This window comes from Felis catus, chromosome D1 (genome assembly GCF_018350175.1).
Source record: "Felis catus isolate Fca126 chromosome D1, F.catus_Fca126_mat1.0, whole genome shotgun sequence".
Taxonomy (NCBI): Eukaryota; Metazoa; Chordata; class Mammalia; order Carnivora; family Felidae; genus Felis; species Felis catus.
In genome coordinates this window covers 65,360,593-65,386,572 of record NC_058377.1, presented here as the reverse complement: position 1 = coordinate 65,386,572, position 25,980 = coordinate 65,360,593, and the positions used below count along the sequence as shown (strand labels likewise).

At 40.5% G+C, this 25,980-nt stretch overlaps 1 protein-coding gene across 8 annotated transcripts in view; it reads left to right on the top strand.

Annotated features, from left to right (window-relative positions):
* The first annotated feature begins 3,414 nt into the window (after window positions 1-3,414).
* STK33 (serine/threonine kinase 33) overlaps window positions 3,415-25,980 on the top strand; it is a 168,267-nt gene continuing 145,701 nt past the window's right edge. For 2 of the 8 annotated variants that reach the window (XM_045038921.1, XM_045038920.1), the window contains exon 1: window positions 3,419-3,840. The gene's annotated coding sequence lies outside the window, so the exon portion shown is untranslated. Of the gene's footprint in view, window positions 3,841-25,980 lie in introns of all 8 variants that reach the window. The other 6 variants (XM_045038924.1, XM_045038922.1, XM_045038919.1 and 3 more) reach the window with 6 other exon arrangements.

Here is a 25,980-nt window from a genome sequence, read left to right as displayed (position 1 = left end):
TGTCATGTTGGTGGTCATGGTGTTGCAATCTATTACCTCACTGAGATTCAATGACTCCAGCTATGGTAACTACCCATAATATTTAATGTAGCTGCCTTGAGTCACTGGAAAACTTCAAAAATTTTTTTTTTCTAAGGCATTTACATCAAGTGTTCCCAGGAAAACCCTATGCCCCTAGGTGCATATTTTAGGGAGTTGTGTTTTACTTCTTTGTGTAGTTTCTGATTCCTGTTTACAAATGTTAGTGATATTTGTGTACTAGAAATGAATATTTGTCTATTTGTCAGCCTACCTATCTACCTATTTATTTATCTATATTTCACCATGTTCTACAAAGCCTGTCTTCCTTCCTTCCTTCCTTCCTTCCTTCCTTCCTTCCTTCCTTCCTTCCTTCCTTCCTTCTTGTTTCCTTTCATTCATTCATTTACTAATGCCATGATTTTTTATTAAATAGCTATTAAGTTCCGGGGACTGTTGCAGGCACTGGGAACAAGCAATGAACAGCGAGGCTGGAGCCTAACTTCTGCTGAGGAAAGAAAGAAAATAAACAGGCTTGTTTTAGGTGGTGTTAAGTGCCCTAAGACAACAAAGCAGGCAAAGTGATAGACTGTGGAGTGGCACTACTTTAGATACAGGGATCAGGGGAGGCTTCTCTGAGGAGGTGGCAAGTGAGCAGAGACCTGAATGATGAAAAAGAACCAGCCTTGGGGAGGTATGGGGGCACAACATTGTAGATAAAGGAAACAGTAAGTGCAAGTTATTTGAAGCAGTTTAAAATAATACAGTCCATACAATGAAAGACTGCAAAAAGATAAAAGTAGAAATGAGGGAAAATGGAAGAGAGAGAACAGGAGAACGTTGTATTGTTGGTGTGCAAGCCATAGAGTTCAGCAAAGTTATGAAAGTTGAGCTGCAACTTTGGTTCCTATCTTCCTGGAAACCAAGGTGAAAAGGGAAACACGATCGATTTCATGGTATGTCTTCTTCATAAGGAAAAGAAGTGTCAGTTTTTCAAGGGGAAAAAGATGATTTTTTTGGCACTTAGGATGGAAATACATTTCTTGTGCGGACCTTTCTATAGTAGGCCATTCTATACGGGGCACAGAGTGATTGTATTTGTCATCAGCTTTAGGATAATTTGTTACAACAGCCATAAAACTAGTATAATTAGATCTATTAAGGATGCAGTAACAGAAACTTGGTCACTTAAACTAGCTTAAGCAAAGGAGAGCACTTTATTATAGAGATTTGAAATATTCCATGAAATTCTAGGAATGTAGCTCATTTCAGGAAATACTAGGATTAGGGATAGGAAGCTGTCAGAACTCTTTTGGTCTCTTCTCTCGTCTCTTCGTGGATCTTTTTCATCCTTCCTATTCTCTTCACATTTTTCCTGCAGCCTGGTCTTCTGCATTTCTACAGGCCATGTGGTGGGAAGCATGTCTATGGACAGCAACTGATTTTCCATGTTTCATGTTAGCTACCTAGAGAAAAACTGAAATCTCTCAGTCCTAATTCCAAATTCCTGGGAGAGAGATATGATTGGCTCAGCTTGAGTCAGCTAACTACTATAGGAGCAACTGACTGTAGTCTGGTGGCCTAGTTACCTTGTCTGAGGATCCAAGGCTAGTTTCCAGAAAAAGACATCTGTTCTGCTGTTTTTAAAATACACTCATGTAGGGGTCAAGAAACCGTTTAATGGGTTTAAACCAACATTAAAAAGAGATAAAAATATCGGTGCATAGCATGTGGTATGGGTAATATTTTATAAAATTTGTTTCAGTTATTAAAGGTATAGGTCCATGTGTATTGTGTGATAACGCATATTTCTTTGGGTGGATTATGGTCTAAAAAGTTTGCAGAACCCTAAAATTGGCAATCTGGTAGGATTCTGTTACAGAGATGTAATAAACAGCATTCTAAAATAATGTATTTTTTTAATAGCATTTTTCAATATAATCAGATGGCATAAGGATAAAGCATGACTTGGTACAGACAATTTTGCAAGGGTGAAGACAAAGTGGTCTTTGTCTGGCTTCTTTCAGGCTAAAATATAGCTAGTGGTGTGTCCAACCTGGCTTTGTATCACGGTCACTTGAGGACCTCTTAAAAATGATTTTAATGGGATCTGTCAAATCGGGATTCCTATAAGTGTAACCTGTGAATCTGTATTTAAACACAAAATGAAGCAAAACAAACAGATGTCTCTGATAGGTAGTCAGGTTTGGGACTTGCTAACCCGGAAACTATATAAGCCAGAGACTATATAACCCAGAGGGGTCATCTCCATACCTTTTAAACAATTCTCCCTAACTGCAGTTTCTCTCAACTGGGCTTTTCACAGGCATTAGGAAGTGAACAATTTGAATTTATTTCTTGGTAAGGATCTGGAATGTAAGGCTTCATAGCTGCCGATTAAAGGCAAATAAACCCGTACACTTCACAGTTCAGTGAAGCAGATGGCAAAGTTCATCTCCTTTTGTTGGACTTTGTGGCACTAACGCTCATGCTTGGATGGGGCAGTGTTGAGGGGGAGGGGCAAAGGGAAAATTCTTGCAGGCTATTTCACATCCTTTTTGCACAATAGTTCTGTATTTCTCCGGAACAAAGTCTGGCCAAGACCCCAAAATTCTACAGTTCAGGATATGGCAGGGATTGTTTGCGCTTGGAAAATTTGCAAAACTGACGTCATTTTGAGTTTTCTGATGAACCGGACGGCGTGAACCAGTTGCCCTGGGTACCCTCCCCCCCCCGCCCCCAGGTTCTAAGCAATAAAATAAATGGACCTGCTGTACCAAGTTATTGGCTATTAATCAACTGAATTTTAGAGGATGTCTGCCTGAAATAATTAGGCCAGTATTAGCAGAGTTGCATTTCATCTCCACAGCTGCTCTAGAGCAGGACCCTTGTTCACAGAAGCCATTCCTAAAGCAGGTCAAGAAATACATTAGTACAGCTGGAACCCATTATTTCTAGCCACTATTGCAGGGGGCCTGCTTTCAGGTGGTTCCACTGAGGTTTGTGGCTAAAACTTATTTCTGGGAATTATCATCTTGTCTGTGAGCGGCGTTCGCGGCCCCTCTGAGGGGACACACACCCTTCACCCAGGCCTCCGCGCAGCGCTGACAACGGGTTCATGTTTCCGGGTTTGGGGACCAGCTCCGCACACACCGCCGGGCGATGCGTGCAGTTCCGGCCGCCACTGGCTGGCCGCTGCCTCCCGCGCTCTGCCTGGGAATACCCGCTGGGCGTCACCTCGGTACCGCGATGGCACTGTTAGCGGGCTTTCATTACGTGTGAGGTGTGGCTGCTTCTCTGTCCCCGAGCCAGGGTTCTCTGGCCGGTCTCTGGGAGGGCTGCTCGCGGGGCCCGCTGGCGCCTCCTCGCCGGCCCAGCCGCGGGGCGAAGGGGCTTCGCTGCAGCAGACGCGCCGTGTCCCCGCGCGGCCCCCGTCCACCTCCCCGCGGCCTCGCCGCCGGCCGAAAAGTTTCTCCAGGGGCGGAATTCCGGGCTCGGCGACCCCCAGAGCCGAGAGTGCCCGTCCCTGGGTGGCCGGCTGGCCCGCGGGGCCTGGTGAGTTCCCCACCCCCCAGACGCAGCGTCCCAGGGCCCCGGCCGTTGCTGTGGCAACGCGCAGGCAAACCGGCCGCAGGGCCTCCCGCTGCGGGCGGGCCCGCCTCCCCTCTCAGTGTCGCCGGGGGCCCAGCCGTTGGGACCTCGTATACCCCGGGTCTGGTGTTCGGGGTGATCCCGGTCTGCCCAGTTTCAGCTCCACCTTCTCACCTCCACCCATCCTGGGACCTGACCCCTTTTGGAAGTTTAAAGTGAACTTACTGTAGGGTAAGTGTGATTTGGAAAAAAGAACACATCCTTAAAATTTGAATTTGCGGGCTCCCTACCCCCACCCCCATTTCTCTCTTTTTTAATCTCCTAGCGCTTGGCTCTTAGTAGGGCCTCAAGATGGGGGACTTCTTACAGCACTTGATGCAGTCCCTTGCACACAGTGGTTGCAATCCGAGGAGCTTGTATGGCCTTAGAGCAGCCCCTGACTGGCCACGTGGATAGGAAATTTAAGCACTCTTCTCTCTTTCCTCATCTGTCAATGCAGATTGTAATTTCTCACAAAGTTGTGGGCTCGAAGGAGCTTGTGTGTGAAACTGCTTCGTGAACCGTGAATGTAAACACTTGGGAATTAGTCGTAAGGGATATTTGCATGCTGCAAGTGGTTTGATACTCCTGGTCCCACAGCACCAGCTAAGACAGACCTTTTTGGTCCGACCACCAAACAGCTCCAATGTCCAACCAGAAAATAGGGTTGTCATGCATTGGAGGAGGGCTCTGTGAATGGAAAAAGAAACACCAACACATTTTGAACCTAAACTTCCTCCTTGTATTATTATGCACTCCTCCTTCCCCTCCTCCCCCAGCCTTCCCATTACAACCCTATGCAGATATTTCGTTTCACACATTTAAATTTCTAGCCCAACATTGAAATCTAGAGATTTAAATCTCTAGCGTTTCTATCTCAATGAATCACACCATCATCCCTCCTGTTTCCAAGCCAGAAATGTTGGACTCCTTCTTCACACCTGCCACTCCCTCCCCTTCCATCTCTAAATTATCATCAAACCAATGATTATCCGTTCATTTTATCCTCAAATAAGTGTCAACGCATCCACTTATTTCGGTCCCTACCACTGGTACCCTACACCAGGCTACTATTATCTCTTGCCTGGTCTCCTATAGTAGCCTCTTAACTAGTCCAAAGGTATTCATCCTGCCCTGTTCATGTTCCTATCTGTTCTTTGCACTGCAGCAGGAGTAATCTTTTAAAAGTTAAAATTTGATTATGATACCTCTTTTCTCCTCCATCACCCCCTGCTTAAAATCCATCATGACTTTTTGTTCTTAGGATAAAGATACAATTTCTTAATATGGCCCACAAATTGGGTGGCTGTATACTTTTAACATCCAGATCAAGATAGTTTTGAGAGGAAAAGACAGTGCTGTTATTTACACTGGGACTGTTCCCTAGCATTCTGGGGCAAATGGTTACTCTACCTATAAGGCCCTGTGGCACCTTCCTCTTCTCCAGCCGGATCTTACACTAGGCTCCTGGTTCGCTGTGTTTCAATTACACTGGTTCTTTTTCAGTCCTTTGTCACCATTTTCCCTCCTACTAAGGGCCTTTTCACGTGATCTTCTCCCTGCCAGGTATGCTCTTCCCTCTTCTCTTTAGTCTGGTTAACTCTTGCTCATCCTTCGCATCTTAGACCAAATAGTTTCCCCTGGGAAAACTGCCTCTGACCACTCCATCTAGGACAGACCCCCTTCGGGTATAGGCTCTTCTGACACCGTCTCTCTCCTTGCATTTATCACAATTGCAATTTTATTTGTCTGTGTGACTGGCACATAGGATGTAGTTGATAAATACTTGAATGTCTGACTTACAAGCATTTCCCAATGTCATTAGTCTCTGAAAACGCCACATTGTGGTTAACAGCACAGACTGCAGATGGGATGCTTGGATTTGAATTTCAGCTCTCCCACAATTCTTTATTTGAAACCTGTGGGGCTAGTTGTGTTTTAAAGTTGAGAGTGTGAAGGGGCGCCTGGGTGGCGCAGTCGGTTAAGCGTCCGACTTCAGCCAGGTCACGATCTCTCGGTCCGTGAGTTTGAGCCCTGCGTCGGGCTCTGGGCTGACGGCTCAGAGCCTGGAGCCTGTTTCTGATTCTGTGTCTCCCTCTCTCTCTGCCCCTCCCCCGTTCATGCTCTGTCTCTCTCTGTCCCAAAAATAAATAAACGTTGAAAAAAAATTAAAAAAAAAAATAAATAAAGTTGAGAGTGTGTCTGACTATAGAAAGACAACATGGTGTGTATACTGTATCACTTTTAAGTGGGGTCTGGGGCAGTACCGTGTAATCAAACACATTACTTTTTCTTTAGTGAGATGACGTCACTCTAAGTGGGATAAAGGCTGTACATAGTTTTGCATCAGTTCAGGTCAAGTTTTGCCAAAAAATCAGTTTGCTACAAATTTATGAGAATCCTTTTTGGATTTTAGGATTTCATGTGAGTCTGTCCCAGCATAACCTTTAGGTAATCACTTAACTTCTCTGTGCCTGAGATTCCTCAACGGTAAAATGAGGAGGCTTATAGCATCTACCTACCTCACAGGTTCTGTTTGTATTTTTGTGAGGAATACATGTGTTAATACGAGTTGGCCTTTCGACAATGTGGGGTTTAGGGGCACCGATCCCCCAACACAGTTGGAAATCCATATACAGCTTTTGGCTCCCCCAAGTGTAACTACGAATAGCCTACAGTGGATCAGAAGCCTTACCGATAACACAAACAACACATACTTTGTATGTTAGATGTATTAGATACTGTATTCTTACAGCAAAGCAAGCTGGTGAAAATGTTATTAATAAAATCATAAGGAGAGAAAATGCATCTATAGCATTGTACCATATTGGAAAAGATCCACGTGTAAGTGGATCCGCACAGTTCAAACCTGTGTTGTTCAAAGGTCGGCTGTACATGTTGCTGGCTTAGAACAGTGACTGGTCTTTCATCATTGCTATAGTAGGGTCAGCTCTTATTATATCATTTTATTAGCTTCATTACAATCCACATTGTGTATTAACTGTAATTTATTTGCAATTTACTTATTGTTGGATATTTATATTTCAAGCACAAAAATGAAGAGATGACCGTCTTTATATTTAAATCTTTTGACTAGAGTTTTGATAACTGATTAAGATCAGTTCCTAAAAATGCAATTACAATCAAGCACAGGATCACTGGGACTACTCTTGAAACTTATGGCCGCCTTCAGAAAGATTATACCAGTTCACCATCCTACCATCAGTTTTGTGATGCCTGTGTTAGCATTATTATTTTTAAAAAATCTTTGCTAATTTCACAGATAAAAATAGTACCTCCTCATTTTAACTCAGATCTTTCATTTTTGAGGTTTTAAGCATTAAAAAAATCTCATTGTTAGCTATTAGGTATTTCTTTTCTGTGAATTACCTGCACAGACTCTATGATGGCTTTTATATTGGAGCCTCAGTTTTTAAAAATCAATGGTTTGTTTGATTTCTGCTTCCCGCAGTCCAGGCAGGAGCCAGTATGCTGGGCTTTGGCTGGAATTAGTTGGATAGGTATCCGTGGAGCCTGGGGCGAGTTGTAACTTGCCCGCAAGCTACAGAGCAAAGTGGAAAGCAGTGTTTCAGAGGCTGCGTCTCGGGGAAAATCTGAAATCAAGACCAGGCTGACCGTGTGTTTATCTGAATCTTCAGTCTAACAGGACTTGGAAGAAAGAGGGCTTGCAGGAGGTAGGAGGCAAAGGACCGAGGCAGAAGGAGGCAGAATGATTCTGAAAGATGGGGGAGAGAGAAACTGTAACCTCTTTTTCGTAGGGACAATGTAATTTATTGTATGGATGAAGAGGGGGTATGCTGGGGGTACTGTCTCGGCCAGACACTGATTTGTGCGGACTCTTGATAGAATAAGGACATTAACCCTTCTCTGTCATATGGGACCATCCCCTCACAATTGCCATTTCGCTTAATTTATGATGGTTTTTGATTTCTAGAAATTGAAATAATTCTATGTTTTCTACCTATTACTCTTTTCCTTTTTTTTTTTTTAATTTTTTTTTTCAACGTTTATTTATTTTTGGGACAGAGAGAGACAGAGCATGAACGGGGGAGGGGCAGAGAGAGAGGGAGACACAGAATCGGAAACAGGCTCCAGGCTCTGAGCCATCAGCCCAGAGCCCGACGCGGGGCTCGAACTCACGGACCGCGAGATCGTGACCTGGCTGAAGTCTGACGCTTAACCGACTGCGCCACCCAGGCGCCCCTACTCTTTTCCTTTTTGATTCATTACCTTTATGCTTAGAAAGTACTTTCCATGCAGAGACCAAATAACTGTCTGCATTTTCTTTAAAAATGCTAGTTTGTGATGTCAGCCCATCAAGGAAGAGTTAATGGGAGTGAGTGAAAGAGAGTTGAGTAGTGTGATTTCCAACCAAAATCTAAAAGATGCTGATACAAAGGGATGTCCTCGTGTCATCTTCACGTCCCCTTGAAGATAGAGCTTACGTGCTCCAAGCGAGCTCTGAGGAAGACTTTTTCTGACGGGGTCTGTCACGCTTTGTGAACTTGTACATTCAGATCCTTAGACACTTTTGGAAATGTCCTGAGAGGAGAAGATGTTGTCTCTGAAGATTCTTTCTACTTCTTTTGTCCTATGTATGATCCTATTTAGTATTTCAAGCACTCACAGTTGTTAGATACTGCGAGATGATTTCCCTGTTTTTAAAAGAGGCTTAAGAAAAGGAAAATGTAATGTAATATTAATTGCTGACCTTCTGGCACTGGTAAATTAGTACGTTTCAAGATGTGCTTCAAAAAGAATTTTCCTTCCTGCTGAGCTCCAGTATGGATCGATGAGGCAAATTGTGTTTTGCTTGGATCTGTCTTAGTGTTCCAGAATGTAAAGGGTGGACAACTTACTGTTAAGCCTTATTGATATATTCTTTCTTAGTTTGTTAACTAAAATGAATTGTGGAGTATGAGAAACTAATCACCTCACAAACTCATGCAGTTTTGTCAACCTGAAGTTTTTGTTTGTTTGTTGTTTGTTTGTTTGTTTTTGACCTGAAGTTCTTTTATTTCCAGAAAGGTTTATTTATTTTTAATTTTTTAACTGTTTATTTATTTTTGAAGAGAGAGAGAGAGAGACAGAGTGTGAGTGGGGGAGCGGAAGAGAGAGAGGGAGACAGAATTGAAGCAGGCTCCAGGCTCTGAGCTATCAGCACAGAGCCTGATATGGGGCTTGAACTCATGAACCGGGAGATCATGACCTGAACCGAAGTGGGATGCTTAACTGACTGAGCCACGCAGGTGCCCCTATTTTAGAAAGATTGATTGAGTGAGGGGCAGTGACTTTTATAATTAATCAGAATATCTTTTCTACTTATAATGGACTAATTATCTTTCTTAATAGCCATTGATGTGTCAGTTTGAGTGCCAGTGAGAATGTGCTATTACATTACAAAAAGAAAGAGCTTTCTATTGACTAAGATAAGTTAATTTAGAAATAGTTACCATTTGCCTTAATTTTTGATCTAAAGTATTTAGTAAACATTATCAACTATTATAAACATTCATCCAGCAAATATTTATTGGGTACATATGATGTTCCAGGCACAGTTCTAGAATACTGTGTTGTTTTTCACTTGTACAAAGTTTGCTTGTGATTCAATATTCTTTTTTTAATTAAAAAATTTTTTTAATGTTTATTTTTGAGAGAGAGAGAGAGAGAGAGAGAGACAGAGCACAAGCAGGGGAGGTCAGAGACAGAGGGAGACACAGAATCTGAAGGAGGCTCCAGCTCTGGGCTGTCAGCACAGAGCCCAATGTGGGGCTTGAACTCAAGAACCGCGAGATCATAACCTGAGCTGAAGTCGGACACTTAAGCAACTGAGCCACCCAGCGCCCCTGTGATTCAGTATTCTTCACATGAGCTGTACTTATTTGGAAAAAATTGGTCATTTGGACTCACACATATTCATTCAGGGAATCTAAGAAAAGCCTTATGGAAAATGTTCATCCAGTCTCTTAAGGTTGAGATGCTGGTAATTGAAAGTTCTACTCTGTTACTTTGTTGTTATCGTGGTGGAATGCTCACTGGCAGCGACAGAGCTTGCTGGGAGAGAAACCATTTACCATTTACCAAAGGCAGTGCGTCTGAGGCTCAGGTTCTTATACCCGAATTCTTTCAAGTCTGTTTGCGGTTAGCAGATCTAACATAGAAGCTCTTCTATCTGCCCCTGGGAGCTCAGCTTGCAATCAGCTGAGATACCAGGAAGAAAGCAAATATTTATCCTTGGGCGTTTTTTCACGGAAATCAAATTAATTTTTCCTCTCAACCTTCTTTATGTTGGTGTTCAGTTTATGACAATAAAATTCAATGCTTTTCATATTTGTTATTATGAAAGTAAACACCAATGTACAGCGGTGCTTTTCAAGTTAACTTAATTGCTTTTCTGTTATAGCTCTTTGATGGTACATATGTTATGTACACTTAGCTCATTTTTTATAGTTGTGCCTTTTTTATTGAGATATAATTAACATAGTATAAAATTCACCCTTTTAAAGTGTACAATCAAGTTTCTAGGATATCACTAGGGTTTGCAGCCATCACCACTATCTAATTCCAGAAGGTTTTATCACCTTAAAAGAGAAATCCCACATCCATTAGCAGTCAACCTCCAACTCCCCTCCCCCAGCACCTGACAAACACTAACCTACTTCAGTAATCTACCTTCTGTCTCTGTAGATTTGCCTATTATATAAATGGAGCCATACAGTATGAGGCCTTTTGCATTTGGTTTCCCTCAGTTTGCACAATGTTTTTCAGAATCGCTTCTATTGTAGTATGTGTTAGTACCTCATTCCTTTTGATGACCAAGTAAAATTCCGTCAAATAGATATACCACCTTTTGTGTATACATTAGTAGGTGGCCATTTGTGGTGTTTCCAGTTTTGGCTATCAGGAATCTAGCTGCTATGAATATTTGCATATGAGTTTTTGTGCGAACATATGTTTTCATTTCTCCTGAGTATATACCTGAAAGTGAAAACGCTGGTTGTACAGTAACTGTATGTTTAACTCTTTGAAGAGTGTCAAAGTGTTTTCTAAAGTGGCTGCACCATTTTACATTCCAGAAATGTGTAAGTGTTCTCATGTCTCCATATAATCATCAATGCTTGTTTCTTGTCTTTTTGATTATTGCCATCCTAATAGGTGTGAAGAGGTATGTCATTATATTTCGATTTGCATTGTCCTGATGACTAATGATGTTGAAATCTTTTCATGTGTTTATTGCAAGTTGTATATCTTCTTTGAAGAAATATGTATTTAAATCCTTTGCTTTTTTTTATTTGGATTATCTTTAAACATTTTTTTGTTACATGTATTTATTTTTGAGATACAGGGTGAGACAGAGCACGAGTGGGGGAGGGGCGGAGAGAGAAGGAGACACAGAATCCAAAGCAAGCTCCAGGTTCCGAGCAAGCATTCAGCACAGAGCCCAATGCGGGGCCCGAACCCACAAACCATGAGATCATGACCTGAGCCTAAGTCGGACACTTAACCTAGGACTGAGCCACCCAGGTGCCCCTGGATTATCTTTTTTAAAAATATTTATTTTTGAGAGAGAGAGAGAGAGAGAGAGGCAGAGAGAGAGGGAGACAAAGAATCTGAAGCAGGCTCCAGGCTCTGAGCTGTCCACACAGAGCCCGATGCCGGGCTTGGACTCATGAACCATGAGATCAAGAGCCGAGTCAGTCCCTCAACTGACTGAGCCACCCAGGCGCCGTTGGATTGTCTTTTTATTGTTTAGTTGCAAGAGTTCTTTATATATTCTGATATTCTGAATACTAGACCCTTATCAGATAGATATTTTACAGATATTTTCTCTCATTATGTAGACTGTCTTTTTACTTTCTTGGTAGTGGCCTTTGAGGAACAAAAGCTTTTAATTTTATGAAGTCTAGTTTGTCTATTTTTTCTTTGGTTGTTTGGCTTTAGATGTCCTATCTGAAAAACTGTTGCCTAACTCACGGTCACAAAGATTTACCTGTATGTTTTCTCTTAGGATTTTTGTAGTTTTAGCTCTTACATTTAAGTCTTTGATCCATTTTGAGTTCATTTTTGTATATGTGTGAGGTAGGTGTCCAGATCCATTTCTTTTGTGTGTGGATATCCAGTTGTCCCAGCACCATTTGTTGTACACCTCACTTTATTTGTCAACTGGTGAGTCATGTTTTGGGGAAACAGAATTTGGCTGATTTCTTGTCATCTCAATTAGATGCCACCATTCTACACACTGAACATTCCAGGCAAAGGAGCATCTGTACTGCTAGCTGGGAGCTAGGACTTTGGCTCCAGTTTTCTGTGTAGGCTTATAGCTTGGTGAATTGGCTTGTAGGTGATAGAAGCTTCAGGCCTGCTTCCCTCTCTAATTTACCTTAAGGCCCCTAAGTGGACCTATGTGGCTGCCTCCTGGCCGTCTTTACTCTGAATTATAGCCTGATTCTCATTTGACCTCTGGGGAAAGGAGAAGAGTCAAGGAGAAGTTGCTTCCTCCTTTCTTTAGAAAGGCCCTAAAATTACCCTTCTAGCCTCATGGGAGGGACAGAAGAGCCCTGTGCACCTTTCCCCAAAGAAAAGGGGGTGATACTCAAACAGAGCTTTTCACCTGTTTGTGCCTCCCATTGAAAGCTCTTTTCTCTGCAGTTATGACCTAATTGAGACTTGGCTGATTTCAGAACTCCTTTTCCTTGGAATGGAATGATAAGGAAGGGAGCTTTGGGTTCCTCTAAGAGATTCACGTGGTAATGTGGAAAAAGCTTAGGATTGGGGTCAGGCTCACCCGAGTTCAAATTTTGGTTCTCTACATCTCTGTCTTGGGTTTCTTTATCTATAAAATAGGCTTTGTAATCCAATTTCCAAGGATGGTTTTGAAAAACAAAGTGTCATATGTAAAGTACCTAACAGATTTGGAGCCCCCAAGGAAACACTGGTTTCCTTTCTCCTCTTCCAAATTTTCTGGGAAATTTGTATAAATCTGTAGAAATACATTTAAAAAAAAAACTCCATAGTATCTTAGAGTTAGTTGGAAGAGACCTTCATATTATGACTATAATACTTTGTTGAGGGGCGTCTGGGTGGGTCAGTGGGTTAAGCGTCTGACTTCGGCTCAGGTCATGATCTGATTTGAGTTCATGAGTTCAAGCCCTGCGTTGGGCTCTGTGCTGATAGCTCAGAGCCTGGATCCTGTTTCAGATTCTGTGTCTCCCTCTCTCTGCCCTCCCCTGGTCGTGCTCTATCTTTCTCTCTCTCTCAAAAATAAAGAAACATTAAAAAAAATAAAAAAAATATTTTGTTGAATCTGTCAGAGAGCCCTTTTCATGTTTATGTACTGGATTTAGTTAGTATTGATCACTTACCATACTTCAGGCACTGTTCTCCACATGTGTGTCATTAGTCAGTGGAGGAGAGATGACAGACATGCATGACAGAAAGCCTGATGCATGGCTGTCACTTCACGCATCCTCACTTCTCCTGTTTGATTCATTCACTTGGTAAGTTATGAGCCAGACGCTATTGTAGATTCTTGGGATACAGAGATACACTCTTTGAGCTCATGGTCTCTTGTGGAGGGAAGTAAACCAAGAAATTACAAACCAAGAAATTACAAACCAAGAAATTACAAAGCTACAAAGGTGCTCTGGGAGTTGGAAGAAAGCACTCCCCGGTCTGCCTGGGCAAGTCAAGGAAGGATGAGGCAAAGAGGAAAGGAGTCTGAGGCAGGAGGACAGAAGGCCCGCAGGCCTGGAGGTGGGAGACAGTATTCTTTAAGGAAGTTGATACCCAGGGGAATAATCAGAGACAGTAACTAGACAGCATAGTAGCACCAGCTTAAAAAGAGCCTGTTATGCTGGGCTGAATTTAAGGTCCATTTTGATGGTGAAAACAAACACAATTTGTAGTTAAGAATTAACGTCTATCTTGGCTTTATTCTCATTCTAAGCCTAGGTTTAAAAAAATCCTTGCTTTGTTTTTCGTCTTTAGCATTTTTTCCAAGTATCTGCTATTTTAGGCTTTTGCCTTGGTGACTCTCTTCACATAGCATCTGCCCATTTTGATATCATCGAGGTTACTAGCCTCTCTACTTTGGGGTTATAGCTCATGGAGAGCTCCCTCTGTGTCTGTATACTTTCTCTGGAAGAGTCTATTTCCTGTTTTCCCCAGGACTCAGTCAGCAATGGGAAAGACCCACCATGTTGGCTGAGAGCTGGGTAGGGAGAGGGCTGTTGGAGGGGGGCCGGGTACATGGGGGAGGCCCCTGAACTGGAGGTACTGTCAGCCGGCGCTTCTGATGTTGGCATAGCTCTAGCCTCTCTTCTGCTCTTCTCCCGCAGTCACTCACTCACTGACTCTGCTCCGGAGCTATATCTCCCGGCCTCTCTGGCTTTGCCTTATTCAGAGGAACTGAGGGATTGAGAAGTGGCCCTGAAGCTCAGGAATCTTAGCCTCGTTGGTGGCAGCCAGTCTCCACCCATCCAGTCACTTATCCCCTCAGGACACAGTCTAAGCTGGCTTTTCCGACATGAGAGGACACGACTGAATTTCCAGAGGTCAGTCGTGTAGGACTTTGTTCAGAGATCCTCCCTACATTTTAAATCATTGAAGAAACTGGGGCGCCTGGGTGGCGCAGTCGGTTAAGCGTCCGACTTCAGCCAGGTCACGATCTCGCGGTCTGGGAGTTCGAGCCCCGCGTCAGGCTCTGGGCTGATGGCTCAGAGCCTGGAGCCTGTTTCTGATTCTGTGTCTCCCTCTCTCTCTGACCCTCCCCCGTTCATGCTCTGTCTCTCTCTGTCCCAAAAATAAATAAACGTTGAAAAAAAAAAAAACACCTTTAAATCATTGAAGAAACTGGCCTTGGAAAGAAGATTGGTAAGGGGGTGGGAAGGGAGAAGGGAGGGTGTGACAGCTGTTTTCAAATATCCGAAGGGTTGTTTAAGTAGAGTGGACAAGGTACTAGATTTTGGTCTGGAATTCTGGCCCTACCTTTTACTAGCTTTGTTTTTTTTTCTTTTTCTTTTTCTTTTTTTTTTTTTAAATCTGAATTCTTTTAAGCCTAAAATAATTCTGTGATTTAATAAATGTAGCAGGCAGTGCCTCTACTGATTAGATCTGGATTCTTGAGGCAGATTGAGTGGCAGCGTTTTAGCATTTTGAGCTCAGCCACTAGTGAATTGAAGTTGTAATAGCTGTATTTATTATACCCAGAATTGAATGAGTTATTAATAAACCATTCCTTAGTCCCATATTATCTCTGTTTTACAGACTAATTTTTTTCAATAGGATTTCCTTAATTGTATCAAATGTTTCATTCCTAGAATGCTGAACACGTCTGATTGGTATAATCTCCAGGGAAACTAGACAGTCTTAATTACATCTAGTGTTTTGATTTCATTTGATTCTTTAGATGAGATTAAAAGTAATTTATTTTAAAGACTAAGACTACTCTCTGTATACCTATGCTTATTGCAAATTTAGAAAGCTTTGGTCATATTACATTTGCATTACCAGTATATCAGATAATTTAGGTTGTGAACTAATATATAGGGTAGGTAACTTCTTTCAGAACAAAAAGCTTGATGACACTTTTTTTTTTCACTACCCTCCCCCCACTTTTCTCATCATTGTCTTTGGATAGCATTGATTTATATTTTCTGTTCATTTAGCCATTTCCATACTATATGTCAAGACTTGCTCCCTAAGAAGTAGAGGTTCTTGGATTTGACTCTTTCTGAAATATCTGTCTCCTAGCGAATGAATGTTGGTCATAATTTGTAGAGCATGTGACTTTTAGTTCTAGATGCCCTTTTTCATTAGAGATACTGGCAAGCTGAATTTCATCTAGAGGAGAGTGCAGCATCTTTACATGACATGGGGATAGCTCAGGGTACCGGAGATGTAGAAAACATGACTCGCCTACAGGAACAAGCAGACATACTCTTTTTCTTCATATCTAGAAGACTGAGAGCTATTTTTTTTTTAATTTTTAAAATGTTTATTTTTGAGAGAGAGAGAGAGAGAGAGAGAGAGAGAGAGAGAGAACAAGCAGGGGAGCAGCAGAGAGAGAGGGGAACAGAGGATCCAAAGTGGGCTCTGCTCTGATAGCAGCAAGCCCAGCACGGGGCTTGAACACATGAACCGTGAGATCACGACCTGACCAAAGTTGGGTGCTCAACTGACTGAGCCACCCTGGCGCCTCACAGAAGACTGAGACCTATTAAAGAGAAACTAGGCAGGAGCAACTGGGTGGCTCAGTCAGTTTAGCATCTGACTTCGGCTCAGGTCATGATCTCATGGTTTGTGGGTTCGAGCCCCGCATCAGGCTCTGTGCTGGCAGCTCAGAGCCTGGAGCCTGCTTCAGATTCTGTGTCTCCCTCTGTCTCTGCCCCTCCCCAACTTGTTCTCTCTCTCTCTCTCTCTCTCTCTCTCTCTCTCTCTCTCTTTCTTTCTCTCTAAAAAATAAATAAACATGGGCACCTGGGTGGCTCAGTTGGTTAAGGGTCTGATTTTGGCTCAAGTCATGATCTTGTGGTCGGTGAGTTCAAGCCTTGCATCTGGCTCTGTGCTGACAGCTCAGAGCCTGGAGCTTGCTTTGGATTCTGGGTCTCCCTTTCTCTCTGCCTCTCCTTTGCTCACGTTCTGTCTCTGTCTCTGTCTCTCAAAAATAAACAAACATTAAAAAAAATTAAAAAATAAGGGGTGCCTGGGTGGCTCAGTCAGTTGGGTGTCAGACTTCAGTTCAGGTCATGATTTCACAGCTTGTGAGTTCGAGTCCCACGTCAGGCTCTGTGCTGACAGCTCAGAGCCTGGAGCCTGCTTTGGATTCGATGTCTCCCTCTCTGTCTGTCCCTTCCCAACTCACACTCTGTCTCTCTCTTTCTCAAAAATAAATAAACATTAAAATTTTTTTTTTTTACTGAATAAACATTAAAAAATTAAAAAAAAAAAATAAAGAGGGACTAGGCATATCCATAGGAAGGACAGACCAAGCATGACCTGTAGGAATATTTATAGGGAAAATACTTTTGGCTCACTCTGAAGAGAAACATTCCATCATGGTATCCAATGACATGAGCTTTTGGGGGAAAATAAAGAATGGGATCCCTGTTATTGGAAAACTTTTAGCGGTGTCCATGTCAGTGTACATCAGATCTTCCATGAAAAAGTCCCAGGTACTAGATGTCCTTTGGTGTTCTTTCCATTTCCTGGATTCTGTGGTTGCCTCCCCACTCCTGGTACTATAATGTGGCTACTTCTCCATTCTAGGTTTTGCTTTAGTGATTCATGTGATTGACTTTATTTTCCTGAAGAACCATAGCACAGAATTCTGGGGCTTGGTAGATAAAAACTGCCTGACATTAAATCTTTGTAGATAATTCACAAAGTGGATATATACCACGTGCACATATATACTTATACACATACATCTGTTTTGTATAATGGAAAGTTGTTATACTTTCATAGTTTTGTCCTCTGTTCCTATTGTTATAAAATACCATATGCTTTAGAGACCTCTGAGTCTTGTAAAAAGAAATTTTTAAATTTTGACATTTATTTATCAAATTGATTTTAAAGAATTCAGCTCTGTTAAGTTTTCAAAATAGAGCCAACAAAGAGCCTTTGTGGGAGTAGGAATTAAAAACTGGTGAGATTACTTGAGAAAGATCTATAAAATAGTATAGACTTTTAATTAGTATCTTAGATATTTAAGAATAGGAAGTGAGAACACTATAGTCATTTTGGAAAATTGTGTTTTCAGACTCACTTTCTAATTGGATTGTTGAGTGCAGTGTCAGTGGCTTCAAAGGGCATCACAATTCATTGCAGTTCTGACCTGGGGTAATAGATATAGAGGTAAAATGAAATCCATTTTCCTTAAGAACTACTGGTTTTATGAAATGATTAAATCTGATTTTAGAATAAAGCATTAAGTGCAAACCACTAAGAGTTCAAAAAGTACTTACAGGTCCCATGAAAGAAGATTTAGTGCATTTAGCTTTCAAACAGTTTTCTCATTGTAGATGAAATGCCTTTAAATTGATGCAAGTTATCATGCCGATAAATTAATAAACTATGAGAAGATACATATCTTCTCTTTGGAATGGACTCATTCTCCAGGGACAGACGGTTCTCTTCCAGAGCAGACTTCTGAAGTGGTAAGACGTTAGAGAAGTCTATTTCCTGCATGAACTTAAGCTCAATGTGGGTGCTGTTAAAGCTTTGATTTGGTATTACAAAAAAGAAAGGCATCATACTAGGGGAATTTGCCCACTGATAAAGATTTAAGTTTTATAGGAGTTTTGGAATTCTTTAATACGTTTCATTCTAAGGGCCCAAAGTCTATGATTATGTACGAATACATCTCTCTTTCTATGCAGCCCAGGCCATTGGTATTAGAGAATATGGGGAATGTCCTTAAGTTCCTTAGGGAGCAAAAGCCTTGGCAGTCTTGGGGAAGGAACAGATCCTCTGACTGTGCTAAATCCAAATCTGCCAGAGGGTAACCTTTTCTTCTAACTTCAGCCTGAGTACTGTGCAGTGTAAATAGTGATATTTAATGTCAAAGTCATGATTTTTCAAATATTTGGGTGTCTGATGCAAATAACGAACAAATGAATTGATCCCTTTGTGTCTGAACATTTTAGAGTTACAGAACTAAATGAAGATATGATGATGAATTTTTGTTGAAAATCTCCAATGTTTTTTCTCCCCTTAATAGCAAAATATCCTCATGCATCTTTCTCAAAATATTATTAATAATATTGGCCACAGACAACCGTTTTTGAACTATTTGAATTGATGTGGTTTTTTAGACACGAAGCTGGGGCACAGAACAGCTTTCTTCTTTCCCTCTTCCCTTTTCTGCCTGCTCCCTTTTTATTGCCTCTGTGCTTCTCCACAGGATATATAAAAAACTCTCTGCGGAGGTCCTTACTTCATAAGCTTATTTGTAGAGTGCCAGTGGGATGGGACTGAGAAGTCATTGTTGCTGTTATTAATTCCTATTAATAACTTTTAAAAAGTTTGCTGAGTTACCTGGATGTTAACGTTCAGCAATTTCACTTCTTCTGTCCTCTTTCCTTCCATCTATGGGAGTTCTCTACCACTTTCACTGCCGCCTTTTGGCTTATTTGCGCAAACAGACTTTTCTCTCTCTTTCTTTCCCTTCCTCCCTCTTTCTCTCCTTTTCACAAACCCTGGATACCTACCGTGTAACCTGAAGGATATGATGATGAGTTAATGATAGGACCAGTGTCCTCAAGAGCGGGCTGGTGGCACAGAGGTATGCACATAATGTGATGGAGTGTGATCAAGATAGCACCCAAGAATGGAGGGCAGAGAAGCTTATGTATGCTTTGGGGGTCGGGCTGGGGAGAATAAGAGAAATGAGCATTGACTTTGAAGGTAGAGCTGTGATTGAGTATTAATTTTTTTGTTTAATCAGTGTCATTTAATCTGCATGGATTTTAGGCATCGATTTCAGGCATTTTCAGTTCAGCGTGGTGGAACTTATAGTTGGCCGGAAGATTGAAGCATTATTTTATATCCTTAAAATATCTTCTATGATAGATTTTTTTCTTTTTTAGCTTCCAGAGGCTTAGCAGGATAACTCTTAGTGTTCATGATTTCTTGCCTCTGCATTACTGAAAACTTTTTCCGCCTATTTCTTCCGAGAAGCCCATTTTTCAATTTCTTAAGGATTCTGACCCGGTCACTGGATCGTCATAATGATTAGATTCTGTGTCATACTGACTGTTTTCCTGAGACTTTCAACTTACGTGTTTATTAGTATTTTAGTTAACTTGGTTTACTTTGGTTTTAAAAAATCCTTACAATTAGCGTTGTTCATAAAATATGCATAAATCTTATGGAGCCCTAACTGTGATGTTAAGTAACTTATTTAACAAATATTTGATAGAGCACCTACTCTGTGGCAGACGTTGTGGTGAGCACTAGGATAAGGGAACGGTGTGGTCTGTACCTTCACAGAGCTTATAGTGTGATGGGGTTACAGACAGGTAAGTGGGCAACTGCAAAGGTGCTATGATAGGGAAAGTACATGGGACTGCGTGACGCATACAAAAGGCACCTAATCCAGACCTAGGGGCCAGAAGATGTGTTTTTGAAAGGAGTGGCATCTACATTAAGACTGAAGGGTGGATAGAAACCATCCAGGTAAAAGGTGGAGTATAGGGCATGGTGTTTCCAGCAGAGGAAATAACATTTGAGAGTCAGGGTGGACCTGAGAGACACAGGGACTGCAAGAATGTTGACAGGAGCCTAGAGTACAAGGGGAGGGTGTGGATAAGAATGAGGCTGAAGACCATATCTTACATATCGTGCTGGGCTTGGTGAGCCTCATTAAGGAATCCAGACTTCAGTTCAAGCTAAGAGGAGGTAATGGATGGGCTTTGAGTAGGGGGATGGCATGACTCGCTATGCGTTTTAGAAAAATCATTTTGGTTGCAGTTTGGTGAACATACTGGAGAGAGCTCTGGATGAAGAGATCAGTTGATTGGAGGCTGGTATAGTGATCCAAGCAGGAGACATTGGAGTTGTAGGTGTTACATGACTAAAACTTGAGGTGAGATGGAGTTTCAGCTTAACTGAACTTTGGACTAGGTTTTGATTTCCTGTCTTGGTGAAAAACTTCTGGATTTTTAAAATGTATTTTTTTATTTTAAGTTTTATTTAAATTCCAGCTAGTTAGCGTATGTGTAATATTAGTTTCAGGTGTACAGTATAGTGATTGAACAATTCCATGCAGCACCTGCCCTCCTTAACACCCATCACCTGTTCTACTCCCCACCTGTCACCTGTCTTCTGGAAACCACCAGTTTGTTGTTTTAAAAAAAATGTTTTTTTTTTACATTTATTTATTTTTGAGAGACAGAGAAAGAGCACAAGTGGGGGAGGGGCAGAGAGAGAGGGAGACACAGAATCCAAAGCAGGCTCCAGGCTCTGAGCTGTCAGCACAGAGCCCGACACGGGGCTCGAACCTACGAGAACTGCAAGATGATGACCTGAGCCAAAGTCAGACGCTTAACCGACTGAGCCACCCAGGCACCCCCAGTTTGTTCTTTTTAGTTAAGAGTCTATTTAGTGTATTTAGTCTGTTTAGTTAAGAGTCTATTTCTTGGCTTGCCTTTTTCTAATTTTTTTCCTCCTTTGCTTGTTTGAAAAAAAGTCTGGATTTTAAGCTGTGTTAGAACAAATATCCTGTGACATTAAAAAAAATCATATTTCTGTTGAAAATAGTAGCACATATTATAAAGTGTACAGGCATTATTCTAAGCACTTTACATTATAAATTGACTTATACTTTACAACAATCCAATGGAATGGCTATAGTTTTATCCCAATCAAACAGATGATAAAACCGCAATGTGGGTTAAGTAATATGCCCAAGGTCAGATAGCTAGTAAGTGTCTAAGCTGGGATTTGAACTATGCCAGTTTGGGGCCAGGGTCAGTTCTCTTAATCATTGCTCCCCATTCTTGGCAATATGGGGGACCAAGCATGAGCCCTCCTCTCCAACCATCTCCTATTCTATATCCATTCTGAAGAGAAGCAGATTCATTTCAAAAAAAAGAAGTAGAAGCAGAATTTGTAGATTTAGAGAGAGGGCAAAGAGAAGAATGACTCTTAGATTTGTGGTTTGGTCTCACAGGGAGAAGAGTGAGTTTAGGCGGAGATTGAGAGTGGAAGAGGAGCAAGGTGAGATAATTATTGCTGTTATAAACATGTTGCATTTGAAGTGCTTGGGGATCATCCTTGTAGATATGCTCAGGGGGGAGTTGGATGGGTCTGGTTATTTGCCACCACAGTAGCTGGAATTCAGAGAGAGATGTGTGGCTACCAGATCCAGGATAGCTCCTGGGAAACAGGTCTTGTTTTAAATAGGTAGGAGCCTTCTAGGTGAGGGAAGCACAGTGCACTTGATGGCTTCCTGGTAAGAATGTGGGTGAAAGGAGATGATCTGAAGTCTAGGCATTTTTTTTTTTTCTCATGAAGCACGCGGCCTTTGGCAATTCACTCCTCTTCTTTGGCTTTCATTTACTTATTATTTATTTTATTATTTTAAAATCACTTACATTGATATTTGATAGATTGCCCTTCGATTAAGAATGTTCATCTATAAAAGAATAAAAATATCTTCTCTGCTTGCCTCGCCATTGTTGAAAATGAGAATGTCCTTTAATGGCCCTTCCGTTTCTGAAATTTTTATTTTAGGAATTGAACTCTGGTGTTCAAACATACTTTGTAAATGGTAAAGTAAGAATACAAATATAAATTAGTGGCATTTGGTATTTGGTAAAGATTATGTGCATAAGTCTGTAGATAGTGGCAAACATGCAATGGCTCCTGATTGTCTTGCTTGTGAAATTAAAACTCTTTAGCTGATTCTTGGGGTTTAAGCCAATCCCTGGTAGTTATAAAATGAACAGAAATGGTTGGATGTCCTTTTTTTTTTTGAAAGAGGAACTAGCAAAATTTGCTCACTGAAAGTAAGAGAAAAAGAGATTGGTGATGACTGTATCTTTGTGATTTCCAAGTCCACAGTATCATTTGAAAGAAAACATGACATAATAATTTCCAGGAACTGTGCTAAGTGATTTATATACTTGATTTGGTTTAATTCTCACAGTAACTATCATTACTCCCATTTTATAGGTGAACAAACTGGGGCTTAGAGAACTTGCCTAAGGTCATACTGGTAAATGGCAGAGCTGGGACTCAAGCCCAGGTCTTCTTATCCACAGAGCCTCTGCATGTAACTATCATACTATATAGGCTTTCAGTTTAAAGGTTAATTATTTTTTTGAGTAGATTACATTTATACTTGGTATAATTTAAAAATATAAAGGTCTCTAGTGAAAAAGTCTTTCTTCTGTCCCTGCCCTCTTGATATTCATTTCCCTAAAGTAAGAATCCTTTCAGGGATGTTCTGTATGCATGTGTGTGTAACTGTAACTTAGGTATATAAGAATATACATATATAACATACACGCAGTATATTCTATACAAATAAAATTTCACTCATTTTACACAAACAGTAGGGTACTATAGGCCTGCACCTTGATTTTTTTTTTTTTTTTTTTTTTGCCTAACAATATCAAGGAGATTGTTTCCGTTTAAAAAAAAGGCTATTTTTTAAATAGCTGCATAATATTCCACTGTATGCATATACCCCTAGTCATCTATTGCAGGGCATTTGGATACTTACCAATATTTTGCTATTACAAACAATGTCTAATAAGTAACTTTTCATTTGAGTTATTTTGTACATGTGTGAGTCCACCATGTACGCTAAACAAGAACCCAGGGGGTTGCTCTGAGTATGGTGAAATTCACTATAGGAAGAGTTATATTTCATTACTAAGATGTAAGGTGTTTTTTATTCCAAGTATATAAGTGTGTAATAATCAGCAGATATGTAACTGCTTTTCTATCAGCAGGGCTCCACATCAAGTACTGTAAACATATATATGCAAAGGCTTGTAGACTCCAAAAATGAGAAAAAAAAAAGGTTATGGCATAGTTGGCTGACTTGGAGTGAAAGATGTCTGCATATGAGCAGACATTTACTCAACAGAGTGAAAATTTCATTCCTAAAGAAAAATGACTCGGTTCTTCATGGAAGAGCTCCCTTGGAGATGCATGAATGCGTTTGACCCTTACTAAGATGATGGTACGATTCTTGCTTCAGAAAGTTGCCATTTAAAAATGGCTACAAGGGCTCTTTTGCCATTGAGTATATTCAGTAAATGGGCAAAAGGGAGTTTTTAAGATCTATATGTAAAGTGAAGAAAACCAAAGCAAGCTTGGATGTAAAGAGCTGTAGAGCTGTGAGGTGGAGTGGAGTGCAAGTGGTATAGAGTAGCTTCTGCACTGGTAGAACATGCAGTGAATGTGGAGGTAAACATGGATACAATTACATAGTACTTTGTATTTTTATGTGTAATCAGTGGGCAGTTACTATTTTCAGGAGTGTTTCTAGATATTCTAAAGTGAACCTGAAGAGTACAAAAAGAAATACATTTATATGTCTAGATAAACTAGCTTCAGGAGAGTGTCATGGCAGAATCAAGGAACAGATTTAAGATTTTTCTGCTTATAGCACATTACATAAGTAATAGATAATAAATGAAGTTTGTGAAAAGTCATGTAGACGTTTTAAATTTGAGTCAAGGCTGAATTTGATTTGCTGTCCTAATATTCCAATTTATTAATTATGCATTCTTAGAATATCTTTGTTGGTTTTGCTTTCTGGCTGTTTTCTCTTTCATAGTTATTAGCTCTAGAATCTATAGCTAATGAACTCTATAATACCGAAAAAAGTCACTTTAATTAATAAAAATTTTAAATCTTTTACCCAGAAACAGAACTTCTTAGTTTGTTCGTGTTGTATTTGGAACATAATCATCACATGTAAAAAAGTGATACTACCATATTTTGGTAGTTGTGTCATATTAGCTGTTAAGTACTGTTAGCTCCATACTGGATCCATTTGGGGGCTCCTGTCCTCCTGCATTTTCTTCTAAATGAATCCTCCTGTCCTACAACCTATTCTGACATATCAAAGTTCCTGCCATTCCCAACTGCCCTTCCTCAAAGTCTGATTACAGCAAGGTTGACTAATTGCTATGTAGGCTTTTCAGCAGTTAAGACCCATGTTGCTTGGCTCGTTCTCATGTGTATAACACTTGACTGGCAGTGTTCAAGAGCTCCTGCTTCCGTTTCCCAGCAAACTCACAGTTTGCTGCTATTGGTTCTGAGGTCACATGTGCAACTTTCTTTAGCATCTAATCTAGTTCAGCTGGGCCCAGAGTGGCTATGTCCTTTTTTGGTCCTACCTTTTTTTTTTTTTTTTTTTTTTTTTTGTCTGCATCTTCACATCTCATTTTGTCTGTTCTGAGCATTCTCTCTGCTGGAGAAGGAAGAAACAAAATAGAAATTAACACATGTTTAAGATGTGGTCATACATATAGCTCATTACAATTTCATCCTTTTATGGGTTGTGATTTTTTTTGGAATGCTTATGTTTATATTAGTTTGATATCACAAATGAATCCATTTATAAAAACTCCATTAAACCAACTATTGTTACAAAGTTATCATGTCTGTGAATTAGGTATTCACTTTTAAATGTTATAGTGATAATATTCTAATGGTATTTCTTGGAACTTCTGGATAATGTTCATCCGTGTATTTGGAGAGAAAATGGAAGGCAATAAGAACTTGGAGTTCACTTGGTTCTTTGGGAAGTTTTGCTTGAGTAAGATCCACTGGCATACATTGGGTTGAGGTCACTTAGATGGAACATCTTACATTATTAAGCTTCAGTATCCCTGTGTACTAGTTAGCAGGTATCATGATTCTTATTTTACAACTCAGAAGATTGAGGTGCAAAGGTTAAATAGCTTGCATGGGAACACTGAATGTTCAATAGGATTGTAGGAGTGGGATCTGAGTATTATTTAACCCATGGGATCTCTGATTAAGTAGTTTCAGGTAATACTATGGCAGTCTGTTCTTTGTTCATGGTCATTTATTCTTAATCAAGGAGTGGGAATGGATCACAGTGATGAATAAAAATAGTTGGGGGCGCTTGGGTGGCTCAGTTGGTTAAGCATTCAACTTCAGCTCAGGTCATGATCTCACAGCTCATGAGTTCCAGACCTGCATTGGGCTTTGTGCTGACAGCTCGGAGCCTGGAACCTGCTTCGGATTCTGTGTCTCCTTCTCTCTCTGCCCCTCCCCTGCTCACATTCTGTCTGTCTGTCTCTCTGTCAAAAAATAAACATTAAGAAAATACTTGATTAAAGTTATACTGTATGATACATTCCACTTTAGTTATTTCTCATAAATTTGTCAAAATGGTGTGATAGAATTCTTTTAAAAATAGGAGATTCTAGGCTTATTGAATTTCTGTTTTTCCCCTCCAATATTTTTTTTATACCTTAAAAGACTGTAGAGTAATAGCTTTTACATTCTGAAACTCAGGAAACATTTCCATTTTAAAATTAAATTAGCATCTTTAAATTCTGGTTTCAAAAATGTATTGTCCCCCAAAAGAACATGTTTATTAACATTGTTTAATTACAGAATACATACAGAAAAACTGAAATTCTTGTTGCTTATATTTACTTAGTATATTTGACTTGCTTCCTTTTAATACTATAAGTTTATTTCCTGAGTCCTGGCTTGAAAATAATGAATGTCAAAGTACATTTAAGTTATGTCACAGTTTGAGATTACAGGTGCCTCATATGAAAAATGCATATTTTCTAATTTTTCAGTCTATAA